The following is a 19,979-nucleotide window of genomic DNA, read 5'->3' as shown; positions in this document are numbered from 1 at the left end:
AGTGACATATCTGAATTTGCGGATGAACCGGTACCTCAGCCAAATGCTCTGCCACCAGCCGGTGACATATCGTAGGACTATGCACATAGCCCTGGGGAAGACTTCTAAACGTCATCTGACGCCGGTTCCACGTAAAACTGAATTGTTCCTGACACTCAGGGGCAATCGGAATCGAAAAGAAAGCATTAGCAATATCAATGGACGCATACCATGTACCTGGATGTTTTTGGATTCTTTCAATTAGGGTAATAACATCCGGTACTGCAACAGTCAAAGAGGGTGTGTGTCTATTCAATTCTCGATAATCAACAGTCATGCGCCAAGAATTATCACTCTTTCGTACAGGCCAAAAAGGATTATTCCAAGCAGAAGTAACTGGGGTTATAACTCCTGCATCCACCAACTCCTGAATAGTGGTACTAATCTCTTCATGACCACCTGGAATACGATACTGCTTCTGACAAACCACTTTTGTCGCCTGGGGAACTTTTATGGGGGGCATTCTTAAACGACCAACCCGTACAGGCCTGGACGATATATAATGTTTAGTTCCAAATTGGTAACATCCATCATCTAAGTGCAAAGTCATTCCTTTCAAAATATCAATTCCAATTATGAATTCTAAGAGTGGCACCACTAATACAGAGTATTCTTTTCTAGGAATTCTACCTATTCTCATTTCAAGTAAAGTTTGAACTGCGGGAGTTTCCTTTCCACCTAATCCGGTAATTGTAAAAGGCTGACCTTTAAACTTCTTTGATTTTCCATGAATAAGAGTGGCCTCCGCTCCTGTATCTACCAATGCTCGGGCCCTTTGGACATTACGATGTCTCCAATAAATATCAATATCTACATAGGGTCTATTATCTCTGTGAGCCCATCTGTGTACTGGAGCTTGACCTATTTCCTAGTCATTTTTACTGCGTTCTGTGTACCAGGATAAATCAGGATAAAGACTCTCACGTTTCTCAGGTATCGATACCTCCTGTTCATATCCATCTCTATTACGAAATGGATTCCTGTCCTCTGCATTGTACTGCGGGTTTCGATCGGCTAATCTGTGTCGATCCTCTCTCCTTCTCAACTCAGGGGATTGATCCCTATCATCTCTACGTCTGCTGTTAACATAATCATCTCTCCCCCTTTCTCTTTCCCCCTCTCTCTCACTGTCTCTCTCACGATGGGGGGACAAATCACGTACATAACGTCGATCATCACGACGATCAGAGCGCCCACGGCGGTCGTCATCACCGCTACCGTCAGAAAAACCACGATCACACTCAGTCGTCCGAACACGCCGGGCACCCTCCTTTCGATCCAAGCCACGTTTGCGAAACATTTCCCACAAACGAGAAGTAGTCTCGCCGTCAATGTCCTCCTTCCGCACACCATCGGCCATAAGACCAAAAAACATATCACGTCTAGTAAGTTTATTGTCACCAGGAGTACGAGTGTCAGGCCGGGACTGCCGTTCAGGTTTACACCACTCACCCAACTCACCGAGTTGGCGTACCGATTCCAGCACCATAGATAACATGTTACCAGTCTGATTAATCAATAAAGTCATCATGACCTGCTTATAAGCAACAGGGGAAGAACGAATAATACGATTCCGCACAGAAGAAGTCAACAAACCATCAAGCAACCTGTCAGCAGTATTCAGAAAAATTGCCGTTTTCATCACCTCCTCTTTGAGACGTTGTGCAGCATCGCGCAAAGTATACCACGGTTTGTCATTCACAGGCCAGTCAGACTCAGTAGGATATTTTTGACTACAACCCTCAGTCGCCAATTGAAGCAAAGTAATTTGACCACCACCATTAAAGTTACGAAAATGATCCTGTACAGTAGAATCCGAACTCAAGGAACAAAACTTCAAACAATCGCCAGCATCCAACATAATGCCAGCAGCACCCAGTTCATAAAGGCGCACCATCCATGTGAGTAAGGTCTCACCAGCTCGCTGCCGAAATCGCTGCAAAATATCACTAATTTCTTGTTGAGTAAAATCCTCCAAAGAGTCTAAAGCAATACCATTCGGAGCACCGGGAGCCTGCTGCAACTTCCGCCGAAAGACTGGATGCACCGAGACCGCGGGACGAGCATCACAAGGAGCTCGATCAGTACACGTAGAGGAACAATCAGTGTAAGAAGCATCGACCCCACTCGAAGTACGAGCGCAATCACGGGGTGCACCATCAGAGGCGCAAGAAGCAGACTTACAATCACGGCCGGAGCGAGAAGACTCGCGCTGGGCAGACTCCTCACCCGAGGAACGAGAATCACTCGAGTGCCAGATATTACCATCCCATTCATCAGGATTCCAATCCAGTCCGGCTTTCGCCACGACCAGACGCACCTTTCGCGTCGAAACCCGACCACGCCGATTCTTGTATTTATAACGAGCAATTCGCACAGCCGCCCTCTCGGCAATAGTTTGGTACGTCTCAAGTTTGTCAGCAAGCAACTTATTTTGACACGGCAACAAAGTATGAGCATTCTGAATCTCAACAAAGTTCGCTTCCACATCCTTATGCAATTTCTGTAACTTCAACAACCTCTCATGCAGAATCCTGTACGCAGACAGAACAATCCAACCTCTGCGCCCCAGAACGGGAAGCTCATCACCCTTAGATACCGGCGCCTTCTGTAAACAAGTAATCACATTAGCCGGCTCCGCCAGCTCCAAAAAAGAATTCCAATTCTCACTCAAACCAGTAGAATCAGCCCACTCACGGGCTAAAGCTTCATAAGGCGTTGAATCCCAGCCGGGAATATCAACGGGCAACTTAAAAGTAGATTTCGACTTTCTAGAAAACATCTCGGAAAAGAAAGAGAAAGAAGAAGAGAAAGAAAAAAAAAACTATACACACAATTACATACAAATAATATACAAACGAAACCACGCACGCGCCGAAAGCAAACACGATACAACCACAACGCACACAGGTTTCGTAAACGGTTCGTGACGCCAAATGTTCTGCTTGGGTTTTCGGATCAGATAGAACCCGCTCATCAGAGCCTCACTAACCCAGCCAGAACGTTACCCCCTCCCCCTCCCTAGGGCCTATTTACAATAGGTAACCACATATATCTACCACCTAAGGACAGGGAATTCCTACTATACATACCAAGACCTCTTATAATCGGCGGCCTCGCGATCCCATACGGATCCAGACCTCTCTGCCCATACGACAGTATCACAAGTGGCGGCCTCGCGATCCCATACGGATCCAGACCTCTCTGCCCATACGACAGTATCACAAGTGGCGGCCTCGCGATCCCATACGAATCCAGACCTCTCTACCCAGACGGCAGTCTCAGTACAAGTGGCGGCCTCGCGATCCCATACGAATCCAGACCTCTCTACCCAGACGGCAGTCTCAGCACAAGTGGCGGCCTCGCGATCCCATACGAATCCAGACCTCTCTACCCAGACGGCAGTCTCAGCAAAAAGTGGCGGCCTCGCGATCCCATACGAATCCAGACCTCTCTACCCAGACGGCAGTCTCAGCACAAGTGGCGGCCTCGCGATCCCATACGAATCCAGACCTCTCTACCCAGACGGCAGTCTCAGCACAATCGGCGGCCTCGCGATCCCATACGGATCCAGACCTCTCTACCCAGGCGACAGTTCATACGACAGTTCATCCTATGATCACCCTAACATACAAAAAGGGTCATCAGATCACACAAGGACTGCCAGTTCGAGCATAGCCTGTTCTCCGGTTCGAGGGGCTCCTCTCTCCCTTATTCAGTTACCACTTACCTGATCAGGGTTAACATCTGTTCATGTAGCCGCAGCTGACTAGAAGAATAGGCTACCCTCTCATACAAGAACGCTCAGCACATGTTGGTTCACTACAAACTGGGTACTTTATTACTCATTACATACGCAATCACATAACATTACAATATAACACATAACCTGCAAAGAAAAGTGAAAGATTAAGTTGTGCACTCTAATAAGAAAGGGTCGACATCACCTTAGTAGTGTGTAGCCTGCACTCAGTGGTCATCTAGGTTCCCTTCTCGTCTGTGCCTCGGCTCGCCTGGAAGTCACACCTCCGCAGTCACGGATACACGTCTGCACCACTATGCGCTGTTCCCTTCACCCTTCTCCGAGTCACTGGGACCTCTTCCTTATCAGCTACTCTCTCCTCTCTGGCTATTCTGCTAGGAGAGTATCTGTCTCTCGGTTTTTCTCCGCCTCCAAGATGGCGTCTGTCTTCCCTGGAATAAGTAGTAGCTTTACTGCTAACGGCTAGATGCCGCCTACGGACTGAACATGTAACTGCCTCAGACTTTCACTAATATAGAGGTGCGTTTCCTCATGGAAAATTCCGGCCCGTAACCTGCCGCCCACCAAATTCTTGTACCTCCCTGTACCAAGGACACGTTCCCAGCCGGCCGGCCTGATGTAGTGTCTTCGGCATGAAGAAAAATACAATCCTTCGATAAGGGCCGGCCTGAACCGGTTCTCTCCAAGCGAATACCACCTCATAACTAAAACATTACATTTGACCTAGAAGCATCCCAAGCTGCCGGAGCAGAAAGAAAGATGGAGTCTCTCCCGTTTGAGGCCTACCAGGCCTGAATTCAGCACGGCTCCATGAAATACCCTCACTACAGGACAAGTTATCCCTAATACTAACGAATCTATCCCCTAGGCTATGTGTGCAAGCCCTGATCTATGGGGAAGAGCACAGGATCATGTCGAAGTGCCTAGTAAATAGGCTCCATTCACTACTCTAACCCTTAGACTTGAATGGTAAGAGACTGAAGTCACATTCAATCACCTTTCCTCACAAGAAGGCCGGGAAAATCGAGCAGAACAACGTCCTTAACTATTTGTTTTTGAAAAACAAAATGTTTGGTGGACAGCCCTCAAAACCTATAGTGGTAATCCACCATACATTTGGCACCTTCAGAGGAACCACCATGACTGTAGTTATTTGAAAGTACAAATGTCACTGCAGGATTGGTGGTGATTTTAAAATATGGTGGGTGGTAGTCCATTCTCCACTACCCAAACAGATGGCGGACCACCCGCCGGCTCTTAAATCACAGCCAGGGATATTAGTGTCAATGTGAGGAATTCACTGAGTTATCTGTATTTGAGATGTTAGATCAGAATTCATTTTAAAAGGCACTAAGATTCAGTCCACCAATTTAAAAGAGGGCAGAATAAATTATAAGAGTTCCGCGTGATGTATGTTTTTTGTTCACCCCTAGCATAGTGGGTAGGAAAAACCTAACAAGCTTGTTGGAATCAGACATGTAGAGGTAACACTAGCCTCACTTCACTGAAGCTTTTTAACCTAAATACGCTGTAGGTGTTTAATTTTTAGGTCTCGCGCCTAGCGATGCAGTGCGCAGCACTGCTCGCGCAGGCGAGAGTCCTTTTGTAGAGGGTTCCGAAACAGACCCTGGAATCGCACACGCTTGTGCGTGTGCGTTTCCTTTTGAGGTCCCCCATTGGCCTTTGCGTGTGTCGTATTGTAGAAGTCTGCACGCAATTGGCCCGAGGCGCGCGCATAGCTCCTCCCATGGCCTATTGGTGTCTATTACTCGCACCAAGCGCGTAATAGACACCAATAGGCCGTGGGAGGAGCAATAATCGTGCCCAGACACAGGCGTGACGCGCACGCCACTTGTCTTTTTTTACTTTTGGTAGAAGCGCGGCACCTGCGCTTTACTTTTGATGTTATAAGTAAAGCGCGGGTGCCGCGATTATACCAAAGGTAAAGAAATCGAAAAAAACATCTATTTCTTTACTTTTGGTATAAGCGCGGCACCCGCGGTTTACTTTTGATGTTATACGTAAAGCGCGTGTGCCGCAATTATACCAAAGGTAAAAAAATTGAAAAAACATCTATTTCTTTACTTTTGGTATATTCAGGGCACCCGCGCTTTACTTATAACATTAAAAGTAAAGCGCGGGTGCCGCGATTATACCAAAGGTAAAGAAATAGATGTTTTTTTCTATTTCTTGACTTTTGGTATAATCGCGGCACCCGCCGCTGTACTTTTGATGTTATAAGTAAAGCGCGGGTGCCGCGATTATACCAAAGGTAAAGAAATAGAAAATATATATATTTCTTTACTTTTGGTATAATCGCCGCACCTGCGCTTTACTTATAACATTAAAAGTAAAGTGCGGGTGCCACGATTATACCAAAGGTAAAGAAATAGATTTTTTTTTCTATTTCTTGTTTTTTACAGACCCTGCTACCGCCACTTCGGAGACCCCAGCCAGCCTCACTAATCCTTCGAACTGCTTTTTTTCTTATTCCTTTAAAGTTGAAAGGGTGGGGTATGGGGGGGGCGGGGAGGGCAACCACAGGGGGCGCGGGGCCTCCATTATGCCCAGTGCATATTTCAAATAGTATTTCTCTGCTTGAACCAGTGTGGATTTCAGACCAAGTCTCATCAATTTACAGTGTAACAAAAATTAACCTTGGTACATTCCATGGGGGGGAAGATTGGTCTTCCGCCCCACTCCCTGACATCAGATTACCGTTTCCCGAGTTTACAACTAAACACCGGTACTTTTCAAACTTGGTGCGCAGTGTTTTACTGCTGTGAAGTGCTTTGATCTGTAGCCCTTGTTGAATTAAGCGCCCAGGGCAGTACTCTCATCTGTGGTGTAGCCATTTTGAATCCCAACAAAGCCAACGCAACCTTTCATCTTTCTGATGCGGATAAAAAGAGCAAAAGTGAGTTTGGAAAGAAGGCAAGCATGTTTATTTGCAGAGACGGCTGCACTGCATACATCTGTGAAATATTGGTTAAGGGGCCCTCGAGTTTAGATTTTAAAAAAAGAACAGCAACAATAGGCTTCTGGAATGTTTTATTGTTTTGTGATGTCATCTGAGGTTTTGAGATCTATTGTGACGTCATTCGCTGTAAGGCCCCTTTAAAGGAAGGTGTTAGCGCTTACTGCAGATTACTTGATTCTAACAACTTCATAACTCTGAGAAGACTGGGTCGTGCCTTATACTTCAAATACATTACAATTTTAGTCGTGATACGTTTGCATTTTAAAAGCACTGTTTTGATTCTCCCACTGAAAGCACATTTTTATTTCCAAGCACCGAAGATGATCTCTCGAGGCCGAAAATGCAGTAGCACGCTGTTAGTAGGAAATTGCAGCCTGAGGGAAAGCGCAATGCCTTTAAAGCAAAACAATCAAGAAAACAAAACGCGAATACAAGCCAGCTGAGGATCAATTCCACGTTAATTCCATCAAAGCCAAGGTGACAAAGCTTGCTGTCCTGAAAAGTCAAGCAAGGAAAATGCGGTCTCAATAGGGCGCTCCAGTAAAAATCCGTGGGTCACTTTAGACACTTTTTTTTTTTTAATGCTTACAACTTTCTATTAATATACTTATATAACGCACATTTTCAAGAAGTAGACTGTCAACTGTCATGTCTGTAGTGGAACCAGGCTTCAGCCAGGTTTGAACGGGCCCATTCAGACCCAAAACTTCAGTGTGCCTGTGACTCAGTGTGCCTGCGTGTGTGATCATGTGCTTCGGTGCACCCGTGTGCTTCTATGTATTAGTGTGTCTGTCGCATGGGGTGCCTGTGTTTCTCAGCATGTGCATGCATGTGTGCCAGTTTGTAGTGCGGACTCTATGTATGTCTGTATGCGGGGGTCAACAGGGGGTAAAAAGGCATTGTCATTTACAACGCCATTACTTGTTTCTTTTTAGAAGTTGGTCAGCAGCTGTAAGGCATGTAAGTATCCAGATGTGAGACGTGCGTGTCAGGCTGACAGACCTCGTAAGGGGCTGATTATTGCATACTGCAGTTTCCCCCTCATATGAAACGTGAGGGCACTGCTGTGCCGGCTGCTCCGCGCTGTTTTTCCTCATTATTGTTTGTTGATGGTGGAGGGCGTTCCCTGCAGAAAACAACAACGTGTGTGTCAAAAGCTAACAACATCGGGGAGCCAGTGTCCCACACCATGTAAACGGCAATTTATTTATGTTCTCAGTTCAAAGCATGGGACCGGCGCAATCTACTGAAGGATATTGAATCTGTTGTTTTCTGTGAACTTTAATTTGACAAGGATTGTAGAGGGTGTAATCTTTATTAAAACTCAAATAACACATCTGAAGGCATGCAGCGGTGCAAAACCTCACTTGGCTGGTAAATCAGAATATTGGTTTGATTTTTACGTGAAATTGATTTTGCGCTCCCTCTATATGCGTCTGTGACCTGCTCTTCACTTCTTTCTCTTTCTCACACAGTCTTTCTGCTCCCCTGTCTATTTCAAGCTCATTCACCACTTCATGCACAAACTTCCTATGCCTCTTATCTTCCTTTCTATCTATTCTCTGCAGCTCTCAATCCATCTATCCACCACACCACATAATTCAACTATTCAAATACACTACACACCACACAATTCCAATGCAACCCACATAACTTGACTCCACACCATATACATCCACTCCAAACCAAAACACAAAAGTAAAAAAAAATTCATTTACTACGCCAATAGCTCTAACTCTCACAAATGCGACACCTATTGCATTGCAAATGCTTGTTTTGTTTGAAACAGACATGTTTCATAGTCTGTTTCACTGTGCAAGCAGTCATGATTAAGTCAACATCACACGGCGAGAAAGCCATAGCTTGCCAATATAGAAACATCCAAGACTTCAAAGTGAAAGGAAAGTATGAATTTTAAATTCTCGATAATAATAATCATGAAGGAAATAATTATCTTGTTCCAAACTGGCATGTTAAATACACTTTTAAGTCTGTGAAGTCAAGAAAAAAAAACGTTTTCTTTTTAGCTAAATGCAGGAAGTGTCTTTAGGGAATTATTTTGTATTTGTGCACACAAACTGAAAGCAAATACAGAAAAATAGGGTTTACAAGTATTGTTTGAGTAAAGGAAAAAAGTTATTTACATCTACAGTTTAACTGATAGTGAAGTAGCATTTAAACCACTTTAGGCATCAAGTTATAATTCAGGCAACAACCTATAGGCCTTGGGTACCCTGCACAAAGAAAATAGATAATTATCTTCATCATGAACACTCCATCCTGAAACTGACCTTTATAGTTCACAATAGGAACTGACCTATATATGTATGCATTTTACAGCTACAAGTACTTGGGACATCTTTATATTCACTAAGGTAGACTGGTGAAATTAAATAAATACATGTCTATTTAATGTTTTAACTATCAATGCTTTCTTGCACTTTTATTTAAGTTTGTTATTTTATTCAAACTATATAGCTAGATAGAAGTGTGCTAGTAATTACATATGTGAGTATTTTTGTGCTGTTTGCATATGTGCGTAATTGATTTTTTAGGCTATGAATGGCGGCACATTCTAGGTTTAGTAGCTTAGTATTATACTGTTGGTTCGAGTTCATTCATAATACATGTAGAAACTTACCCCCTGCTTAGCTCTTCCTATGCAGGGAGGCGTTGGGTTAACTTACCCTCACTCTAGCTGAAGAGGTGGGACCATCTGCTGCTGTTTCAACCACAACTCTAAGTACATGCTAAAGGGGAAAACCATTGGAGGAGGAGTGGAGTGAGCTGCAGTATTACAAAGCGATATCTGCAGAGATCTTAATACCTAAATACCCATGGTAGACTGACAGGCTGCCCGCAATCCTAGGCATCATATGCTACTTCCTTATAAGCGACTCTTCTTGATTTTGAAAAATGTCAAAGTGGCGCATCTTACTTGATAAAAGGTATATAAGCAGTCTTGAGCAACACTTCTGTGCAGGTCTGACTAAACCGTGCCAAATCTATGCAACTAATAAGTCCTATTTCTGAGCCCAATCTATTTCAGTGCAGCCACTGCTCAGAAATGTATTCCATCTACATGATCTCTTTCGGGCAGACCTGATTCCACCAAAGCTTCACTAAATTGCCTCTTATTTTTCCTCTGCAACCCTCACGATTTGCAGCTGTGCATGCTTTTTTCCTCTCACAAACTCTCTACTTGGTGGAAATCTTGGCATTCTTTCCCACATGGAAAATACAAGATTTCAGGACAGGTTCCAACCACAATGTATAGGCAATGCAGGTTTCTCCATACTGTAGCCAACAACTTCAACATACAGCAATGCTAGAAAACGAATGAAAAACACCACCGGGAAATCAAACCTAGAAACCTTCAGTCCTGACGCTTGCATTACATTAGACTAAAGACACAAATCACCAGGATTCAACTTTTCTTTTTTTTCTCGACCAATCTGGACTTGTAGTGTGGTAGATTCCAACCCAAACTCAATTAAAAAGATAAGGCAGCCACAGAGTCAATGACACTCATCTCTGCAGCACCTCCTGAAATCTATACATTAATGTGTAAATAATTGGTATTTCGTGATCCAAGCCAATGGCAGGAATTTTCTGGCCTTTGAAGCGATTTTCCATGACCTCAAAACCCAAATGGACTACTGCTACTACTATATGCACCTCCTCCGTACCTTCACCTAACATTACGCTTCCTAAGTCACCCATCAAATTCTTTTCCTCAAAACCACAAAATCATTGTGAAGAATAGCTAGGATGCACATGAGGGGAGGCTGGGTGCTAGCTTATGTCAGAACTAACTGGGCTGTATTTCCAAACCCCATATTTGCATCCCTTTAGTGCTTAAAGGCCTCCTGCAGTTACGTCCCAAGATCCATAAATTCATTAGTGGTTTATCCCTGCCCCTGCTTCTTGGAGGAACTTCTTAAGCTCATTTCTGCAGACCAAAGACAAATTGTGATCCTAGGAGAATTTATCTTGCAGTTTGGCAAGTCAGGCACCAATCCCACCAGTGACTTCCTTAAGAAACTGCAGCCCCTCAGCTTCAAACATTTGGTGAGTGTTTCAGCAAAAATGGAATGCTCTCTCTTGACCTGATGTTCATACTATAACACTGAACTGCCAGCCTAAAATTCTAACTCAAGTTAAGGTTGGAAAATCTTTCCTCTCCATTAGCCTTTTACACTTAGCCTGCAAATCCATCACCCACATCAGAAACACAACTTCCCCCATTTATTTCAGACACTTCTCTCTGGTATACTTCCTAGTTCCTGGAAACCTGCCTTCATCAACTCCCTTCCAAAAAACATCAGCTGACCTAAAAATTCTGGCAAAACAGTCTATTTTCAACCTTTCTTTTCTCAAAAAAATCTAGGAAAGTGAAGGGATGAGGGATATAAATAAACTTTTCCACAATAATCAAAAATGCTCACTTCTGCATGGGGTACTAACATTCTTCTTCCAACATGAAGTAAGAGCTCCTCTCCTTGAGCGACAGCAAAACTGTCCTTATTCTCCTTGATCATTCTGTCACCTACTTCACTGTTGAACATTATTTTTTCCTGCAATGGTCAATCCAACTGATGTTACTACATGCGTGAACGATGTGTACCACTAGACAAAGGAGAGCATCATATTAATGACTGGCTCTAAACTAATATTCTACTATCAGAGACACTAAGGACCTGATTACGACGGCGATGGGACTGCCACTGTCTGGCCATCAGTGGCGGTCCCACTGCCATCTGCCCCTGCGGGTCCGCCTGGCACATTACGATGGCGGGCGGATGGTGGGCTGGAGGAGACACCATCTGCCATGCATCCGACGGGCTCAAGGAGCCCGTGGGACCATCGGCGGGACTGCAATCCCTACATTAGTGGCCATAGGGATTTCAATTTCCCTTCCCCCAGACGTCTCATGGTGGTTAACCCGCTATGAAAAGGCAGGTGAAAAGTGACTTTGAGAGCCCCGATCGGACCCTTTTCCCCCCTTGGCCCTCCGCTATGGGCCCTGGTACCCCCCTAAACATCCCTGCACCATGTGGTTGGTACTGCATGGTGCCTAAAAATTATGTGTAAATCGTGCACTCCTTGTTAAAGATGACTTAGTCTAGAATTTAATCAGGATTTTATGATCCGTGTGCTACACCTTTCTTTGTGTTTACCTTCCACAGTGAGATATGTAAATAGGTCCCAAAGCCAACTAGCTTTTGGGCAAAGGTGTGCACAACGTTATTGGTATACAAACATTTTAAAACATATCAACAAAAAAGTTTGTTGGCATTTATCACTTTGCTTTTAATGCAATCATCCTTGATTCAAAAACAAGGTAATTCTTCACAATAATTCTCAAGGTATATTGACACTATACAAATATCAACTTTGAATTTTGTACAAGCAATTCAATTACCCGTGTAATACAATTTGATTAACATCTGCTCAATGTATTTCAGGACCAACGTCCCTTCATCAGGGGCACATCTGTAAAAAAAGTACAAAAATCATATTTACATGTACATTCATGGATCGATATCCATCATAACATCATCAACCCTACTCTTTCCCGACAAACCAGTGTCATAACCACCTCCGCACAGTGCAGTGATATTTTGAATGTGCTTTTTTTTGTATTGCAGTGTGTACTGCAGCCCACAGCACACGCATCAATACAAAATATACATATTACGGCCGCCCTGAAGGTGGTCGCAACGTAATGCAGACAGCAGGACCTCCAACTCCTAAGTCGGGCGGTCATGCTTCCGCGACATCCTAATCAAGCACTAAGTCCAATTCACTAACCATAGCCTGCCATTCAGGCCTCAGAGCCGCTCCTTACACCTCACCAAGAGTAAGAAATCTGAGGATTCTTTTTGATATCGAACTCACTATGACCTCTCACGTCAAACAGTGGCAATAGTTGTACATATGCAGCTCTTTATTGTCCAAAACACCAACACTTCTCCACATTACCCTACGAGCTGATGTAACAAGAACCTTTATTGTGGCATTCCTCATTCATTATAACATACATTTTTGTCTCCCTACTAAACTTATTGCCAGGATTCAAAGACTTCAGTACCAGGCAGTCAGAAAGGGCCTTAACCACTGTAAGCAGGTCCTTATCAAGCCTGGTATTGAAGCACTTCCCTTACTACTAACATGTGCCAGGATATAATTTTACATCTTGTGCAATATGCCTAAAGCACACTAAGCCAAGGACCTGGTATAGCTACAGAAGCTGTTATATCAAACCTCACTATGTCCCAACCAGAAACCGTCACTCATTGTCTGCCAATAGGATCAACAAGCGATAGTTTAATAGAACAACACAAGGAGGTCAACCAGGGGCACGCTGGGCCGTCTTACCGAGCAGTTTCTGGCATTTAAACCCACTCCTGTTTTTGAAGGTTACATGGACAATATAACACCACCATTGGCTGAGAGATTGTTTACCAGATTTAGGGCAGGCTGTTTGCCCCTCAGATCGATCAGCAAAAACTGGAATAATACTTCGTCGCCTGACTCATGTTCAGCTTGTGTCATGAATTCTGAGACTCAAGACCATATTATGTTTGTCTGTCCTGAATATCGTGGTGTGCGTAGGAAATGGTTGCGCCCGAAACTGCCGGGCCTTAGAGGTACCACACTTTAGAGAGATAAAACGAATCTTGACAACTGAAACATCTGGCCTGGTTGTACTTTCCGTGAGCCAGTTATTGTTCAATATCTGGATAAAGTGGAAGAAGATTCTGAAATTATTGTAAATCCACTAGTTTTATACATGGGTAGTCCTGTGGGACCCTTTTAATTATATTTGTCTTGGTAAATTGTGTTTTATACAGTTGTTATTGGGTTGGCCAGTCCAATTTTAAAGCACTTTTTCCAATATTATATTTTATAAATTATCGTGATTTTTTTTTATTTTTGGAAACTAGGATTAGTTTTAATTAATAAATTAGATATATAGAGATAGGACTATTAATCCGAGGGGCTCTCTTGATATTCCAACAAAAACAGCCAGATTGGAGTGGCACTGCACTTGGGCTGCTGGGCTGTTTTATAATTAAGTTTTAAATTTTTTATGAGAGTATATTTATGTATTATGAATTGATCATGTAATACATGGATGTTCTTTACCTTCGATAGTTATGTAACCGAATAAAGGATTTTGAAATGGACACAAAGAGGCAGATCACTTTGTGCAAATATCTCAACTTTGGAATGCCCTGAACGTTAACCTGAAATCTGAACCCAACCACAATCAGTTCAGGAAACTTTCTGAAACTTCTGTTAAACTTGGCGCTAACGTAAGTCAAGATAGACTAAGGATCATGATCAAAGAATATTGGTAACATGTCTTACCATCCAGATGAGACTCAAACTTCCCTCTCCTATTATCAAATTGTTTTTTTCCTTTTCAAGCACTTTGTAGGTGACACATCATGTGTGAAAAAACTTACCAATAAATAAAAAGCGATATTTTTTACAGTCAGCTATAAAAGGGTAATCATACAATAGTATAAAAACCCAGGCATATACCAATCAGAATAAAAATATGAGCACAGTACACCTACTCACTGGATGAGCTGATATTTTCATTAGGTTGAAAAGTACCTTTCTTACTAACTCCCAGTTAATCTCTTCCTTATAGCAGATGTCAGGAAGAACTCCACAAAATATGAGCCTTTAATGACTAATTTCACTTTGCACTGTGTATTTTAAAAATGGTCATACTAGTGTAATTACACCTTTACATCTACATGGGTACAACATATATGTGTATTTAACAGATGTTATTTTCCTTGCCTGTCTTTGAAATAGAACTCACAGTATGTATAAGTAATTTATGCTGTCCCTCATTGTTCAAGCAAAGCAGAACTTCTATTTAGAAATAGTTTTTGTGTGATTTCTTTTAGAGTTTATGAAGTACAGTGCTTTCATAGTTTAGATTACTACTTGCCCAGATTTATTAAATGAGTCAGGATATTTTTATTTTCAATAGAGGTCTCTGAAGTTGGGAGTGGTTTCTCCTTGATGGACCAGAGCCTCAGAGAACTAAAGGTAGGACATTCCAAAGCAAGGTAGGTCCAAGTTGCCAGTGTGTAGATTCTGTTCGATCATTTTGGTCCCAGAAGCTGGTCTTCTAGAGGAACAAGGAAGAGGTCAGAGGAATCCAGCCCCAATCTGTAGGACTTAGAAAGAAACAAGTAGACTCTGTGCTTGAAGACCTTTGTTTGGGGAGTAAGTTCACAGACGTCTGTGGCTTACCACTGACAGGGCTACCAATCCTGTTAGCTGAGTTAAGGGTTTGTGTGAGGCCTTCCTCCGCTGTTCAGTGGTGTCCCTGCTTCTGACGTGGTCCTCAGTTAAGTTAGAAATCCACATGTTTCTAAGCCTTAAGCTCTAAGCCCACCCAATTTTTCCTGAACGTTTTGTGAGCATAGGATTGGTTGACCATACACCTTGTACACTATTTTGTGTTGCTTCCCTCATTTCTACTGATCTCAAGCAGGTGTATAAGGATACTTATGGATTACTCACATAGAGAGTGAATGTACCCCTATTGCTGGTTGATTGAGTTACTTATGTGTTTATCCAACTATTCCAATATCTGTGGTATGCACACCGTTTAATTATTTACACTGAAATAACTGAGTATTGCACCCAGCTAGCTGAGTAAAAGTGATTATGTAAGCTAGCTTTTGAATATGTACATACATGTGGAATAATGTTCATGTTAGTAAATACCACAAATATGTTGCACACTTGAGAAGGTTAGGAGCTTGCTTTTGTACTGATAAGAGCCAACCGAGAATCTGGCTAATAGGGCAAGTGTTGCAACTCAACTACACAAACACACTTACTTCCCAAAATCTGAAAGAGACAATTAGTTATAGATTCCTTATCTTAGAATTACCCCTAGGTGTCAGACTGGATCCGGAGAATTTTTTCGTCAGCAGTACCCCTCGAAAGGTGGCATCGGTCGGCTTTGCGCTCGTCGCTGGCGTCATGGTCTCCGGGATGACGTTGCGGTAGCCCTCGCGTGCTGACATCAGTTATTTCTTTTTCTGCGCCAGCCAGCGCAGATCCGGAGAGAGCGGTACCTCCAGTCACTGTTTGACAGACTTTTTGTCGACTTTTCTCGAACGTTGTTTTTGAGTCTTCGACTTCTGGTGCATGTCAGGGATGCCCGGTTTCAAGGCTTGCAGTTCCTGCCGACGGTTTATGTCGGTGACGGATCCGGACCGCATGTGCCTGTTCTGTTTGGAAGCTGTCCACCATGAACCCGAAATCTTTTGTGGTAGCTGTCTCGAAAGCTTCTCGAGGCCCGGCAGTTCACTCCGCACCGCTTGAGGTCCCGGTCATGTGGGAGGTCAAGGGACCGGTCGCGGAGCCACCACCACCACCAATCTTCTTCCAAGTCTTCGCACTCCTCCGGTAACTCGAAGCACAAGAAGAAGTCGAAGAAGCATTGTCGCTCTACGACTTCTCCCCATCCGTCGGCTGATGCGACGAGGGATGTGGGTGGTGCCCCTCCTGCAGCTCTGAGTGTGTAGCCCGCCGGGTTGACTCCGGGTTTCCCTCTCTTCCCAGGACCCGGTGCGAACCCTGCCCAGCTTTGGAGTTTCTACGAGGCAATGCATGCCATCTTTGGGCAGCCTGACTCCACTGGCGCGCCTTTGGGCCCCGCAGACTTAGCTGGGGGCCCTGGATCTTCGACGCTAGTGGCTTCAGCCGGTCGACCTGACTACACCTCCTCCGGTGCCAACTCCACCAGCACCATGTCCACAGCCGATGCCGGTTGTGTCCCCAGCCGGCGTCGACCCCAGCCTCCACCTCGACGTGGACACGGAGCCGGACCGACGTCGACTGACGCCGGTTCCAACGCCGACAGGTACTTTTGTGCCCTTGTTCCACCCTGGTTCTTTTAGGCTAGATTGGCACCCAGAGGAGGGTGAGGAGGACTGCGAGGGGTCTGGAGACTTTTTAACTGACCATATAGACTATAATCCGGACTGGCGAGAGGAGTTGGGGGATGCCAGTGGACTGGATACTTCTCCAGACCGTGGCATGTTGTCTCCTCCTACCGTGGCTATGGAGGAGGGAGCGTCTTACGCAGTGGTGTTGCGTAGGGCGGCCGAGGCTCTCAATCTCGAGCTACCTACGGTGGCGGTCAGGACTAACCTCCTGACAGAGGTGCTTCAACCTCCTGCGAGCTCTTCAGAGCCCCTGCTGCCATTCAATGAAACCCTCACTGACATCCTTTTGGACACCTGGTCCAGGCCCAACACAGGGGCTCCTGTGGATAGGATGATCGCCCGATGCCACCGCCGGGCTCTGGGCAACCCCTCTTTCCTCTCCCAACACCCTTTCCCTGAGAGCTTGGTGGTCCAAGCCTCCACGTCCAAATGCACATTCCCAAACGCACCACCTGATAGGGAATTCAATTAGCTGGACCACCTTGGGAAGAAGATGTTTTCTTCCTCCAGCTTTGGACTGTGGTCGGTAAATACCCACATGTCTGTTAGGCCGTTACACCCACTCCGTGTGGGATACGGTGGTGCAAGTACTGCCCCAGTGCCCGGAGGTGGCCCAGGCCGTACTCTCCTGTGCAGTTGCCGAGGGGAGAGACGCAGCCAAGTTTACCATTCGCTGTGGACTGGACACGCCGACTCACTAGGCAGGATGATTACCACGTCGGTAGACCTTTAACGCTACGTCTGGCTGAGGTTGACTGGTTTTTCAGGGGATGTCCAAGCTACTCTTATGGACATGCCCTTCGATGGCTGTTTCCTGTTCGGCGACAAGGCAAACAACACACTAGAGCGCTTTAGGGACTCTCAGGCTACAGCCAAGTCCTTTGGCCTCTCCACCAACCGCCTTGCACAGTCTGCCTTTCGTTCCTTTTGTGGCTTTCTTAAAGGGGTGCCCGCCACGTTCTGCCCAGAGCCACATGCCAGCACAAGCTGTTCGGGGATGTGGGAACCACCGCCCTGGGTCTGGGGGCCAGCATTTGGGCCAGTCCACCACAGCCCCCTCTGCAGCAGCCTCCAAACCCTCCTAGTCCGAACTTTCAGGGCCACCAATCGCCAGTGGGTGGCAGTATTCACCATCACCTCCCCCACTGCCTCATCATCACGTCGAACAGGTAGGTTTTGCAGATAGGCCAAAGGAGCTACTCCCTCCCTTTCAAGACTACCCCTCCATCCATGCCACCTCAGTACCATCGCATGTCGGAGGATCAACTGGCCCTTCTCCAACAGGAAGTTTCAGCACTCATGGCCAAGGGAGCCATCAAGCGAGATCCTGCCCCAGAAGTAGGTTGTGGTTGCTATTCCCACTACTTTCTGGTGCCCAAGAAGGACCAAGGCCTGCGTCCTATCTTGGATCTCAGGAACATCAACTGCTTCCTCCGGAAGGAGAAGTTCAACATTTTTACGCTAGCGCAGGTTAATGTTAATGTTAATTACATTTGTAGAGCGCAGCTGCTACCGGGAGGTGTCCTGACGCTAGGGTGAAGCTCTCGAGAGGGATAATAAGATTAGTATGTTGCATTAGCTAGTCTGAGAAAAGCCAAGTTTTAAGAGCCTTCGTGAAGGCCATCAGATTGGCCATGCGTCTTAGATGTATTGGGAGGGTATTCCATGCTTTAGCAGCATTGGCAATGAAGCTTTTACCACCCCAGCTAGCTTATTTCATCAGGGGTAACATCACCAATTTAGGCATCTGAGGACCGGAGTGCTCTTTTAGGTGAGTACCAAGGGAAGTGTTGTTTTAAAAAGTCTGGGCCTGGTCCCTGGAGGGCCTTGAAGACCATGCATAGCACATTGAATTGGGTGTGCTTCCTAATTGGTAGCCAGTGAAGTTTTTTGATTTCTGTTGTAAGCGATGCATATTTAGGAGTGCCCGTGAGGAGTCTGGCCGCTGCGTTTTGCAGCATTTGTAGTTTATTCATTGCTCCTTCTTGTAACTTGAGGTAGAGACTATTGCAATAGTCTAACCTCGACATTACTAATGCTGTAACTACCATCTGTTGTGCATCTTTAGGTAGGAGAGGCATTATTTTTTTGCATGATCTAATGATGTATGAAGTAGTAGATGCCACGAAGTTGACCTGGTCCTTGAAACTAAGTGCATCATCTATCCATACTCCTAGGTTCTTAACCTTTCTAGTTGGGGAGGGCAGTGGTCCTAGGGAGTTCGGCCAACAGTCTGGGGTCCAGAAAGTTGGATTGGTGCCGAAGAGCACAACCTCCATTTTGCTGGAGTTTAGCTTTAAACACTTTTGTGCCATCCAAGTTCCTACCGCGTTCATGCAGTCTTGTAGTCTGGATGTGGTGTCCTGTAGCAGCTCAGGTCATATCGCCACCACAATTTGGGTGTCATCTGCGTAGGATGTCAAGTTAAACCCAAAGGATTCAATAAGGGGGGCTAGGGAGGACACATAAATGTTAAAAAGTGTCAGACTCAATGGAGAACCCTGTGGGACTCCACAGAGAAAGGAGAATGCTTCAGCCTCAAATTTTTCCAGATTGACCCTTTGGGTTCTTTCTGAGAGAAAGGATTTAAGGAGTTTTTGGGCCGTGCCCTTCACTCCTATTTCTTCTAATCGGCCCACCAGTAAAGCATGATGGACTGTGTCAAATGCCGCCGAGAGGTCCAGCATGATCAGGGCGGCCTTACCTCCTTGATCGAGAATGGTCCTTATTTCATCTGGGGACTTTATGAGCGCCGTTTCCGTTCTGTGGCCCTCTCAGAATCCATATTGAGTCGGGTTCAGAGCCGGAGATGATTTTAGGAACTGGTTGAGTTGGGCGTTCATATTCCTTTCAATTATATTTGCTGGAAGGGGTAGTCTGGAGATAGGTCTAAAATTATCAGGTCCTGTCTGCCCTTGAGCCTGGAGACTAGATGGTAGCGTTGGACTTGCAGGATGCTTATTTTCACATACCCGTCCTGCCGGCCCACCTGCGTTACCTGCGGTTCACGGTAGGCCACGAGCACTTTCAGTTTACCATGCTCCCCTTTGGCCTTACCAATGCCCCTCGAAAATGATGGCGGTGGTCCCAGCTCATCTGCGCAGATCAGGGGTTCCAGTCTTCCCCTATCTCAACGACTGGCTGTTGAAGGCAGGCTCGCCCCAGGCAGTCGCCTCCCACCTGCAGACTACAGTGGACCTCC

Source organism: Triturus cristatus, chromosome 11 (assembly GCF_964204655.1).
Source record: "Triturus cristatus chromosome 11, aTriCri1.1, whole genome shotgun sequence".
Lineage (NCBI taxonomy): Eukaryota > Metazoa > Chordata > Amphibia > Caudata > Salamandridae > Triturus > Triturus cristatus.
The sequence above is the reverse complement of the archived record's forward strand: the minus strand, read 5'-3'. Positions refer to the sequence as shown.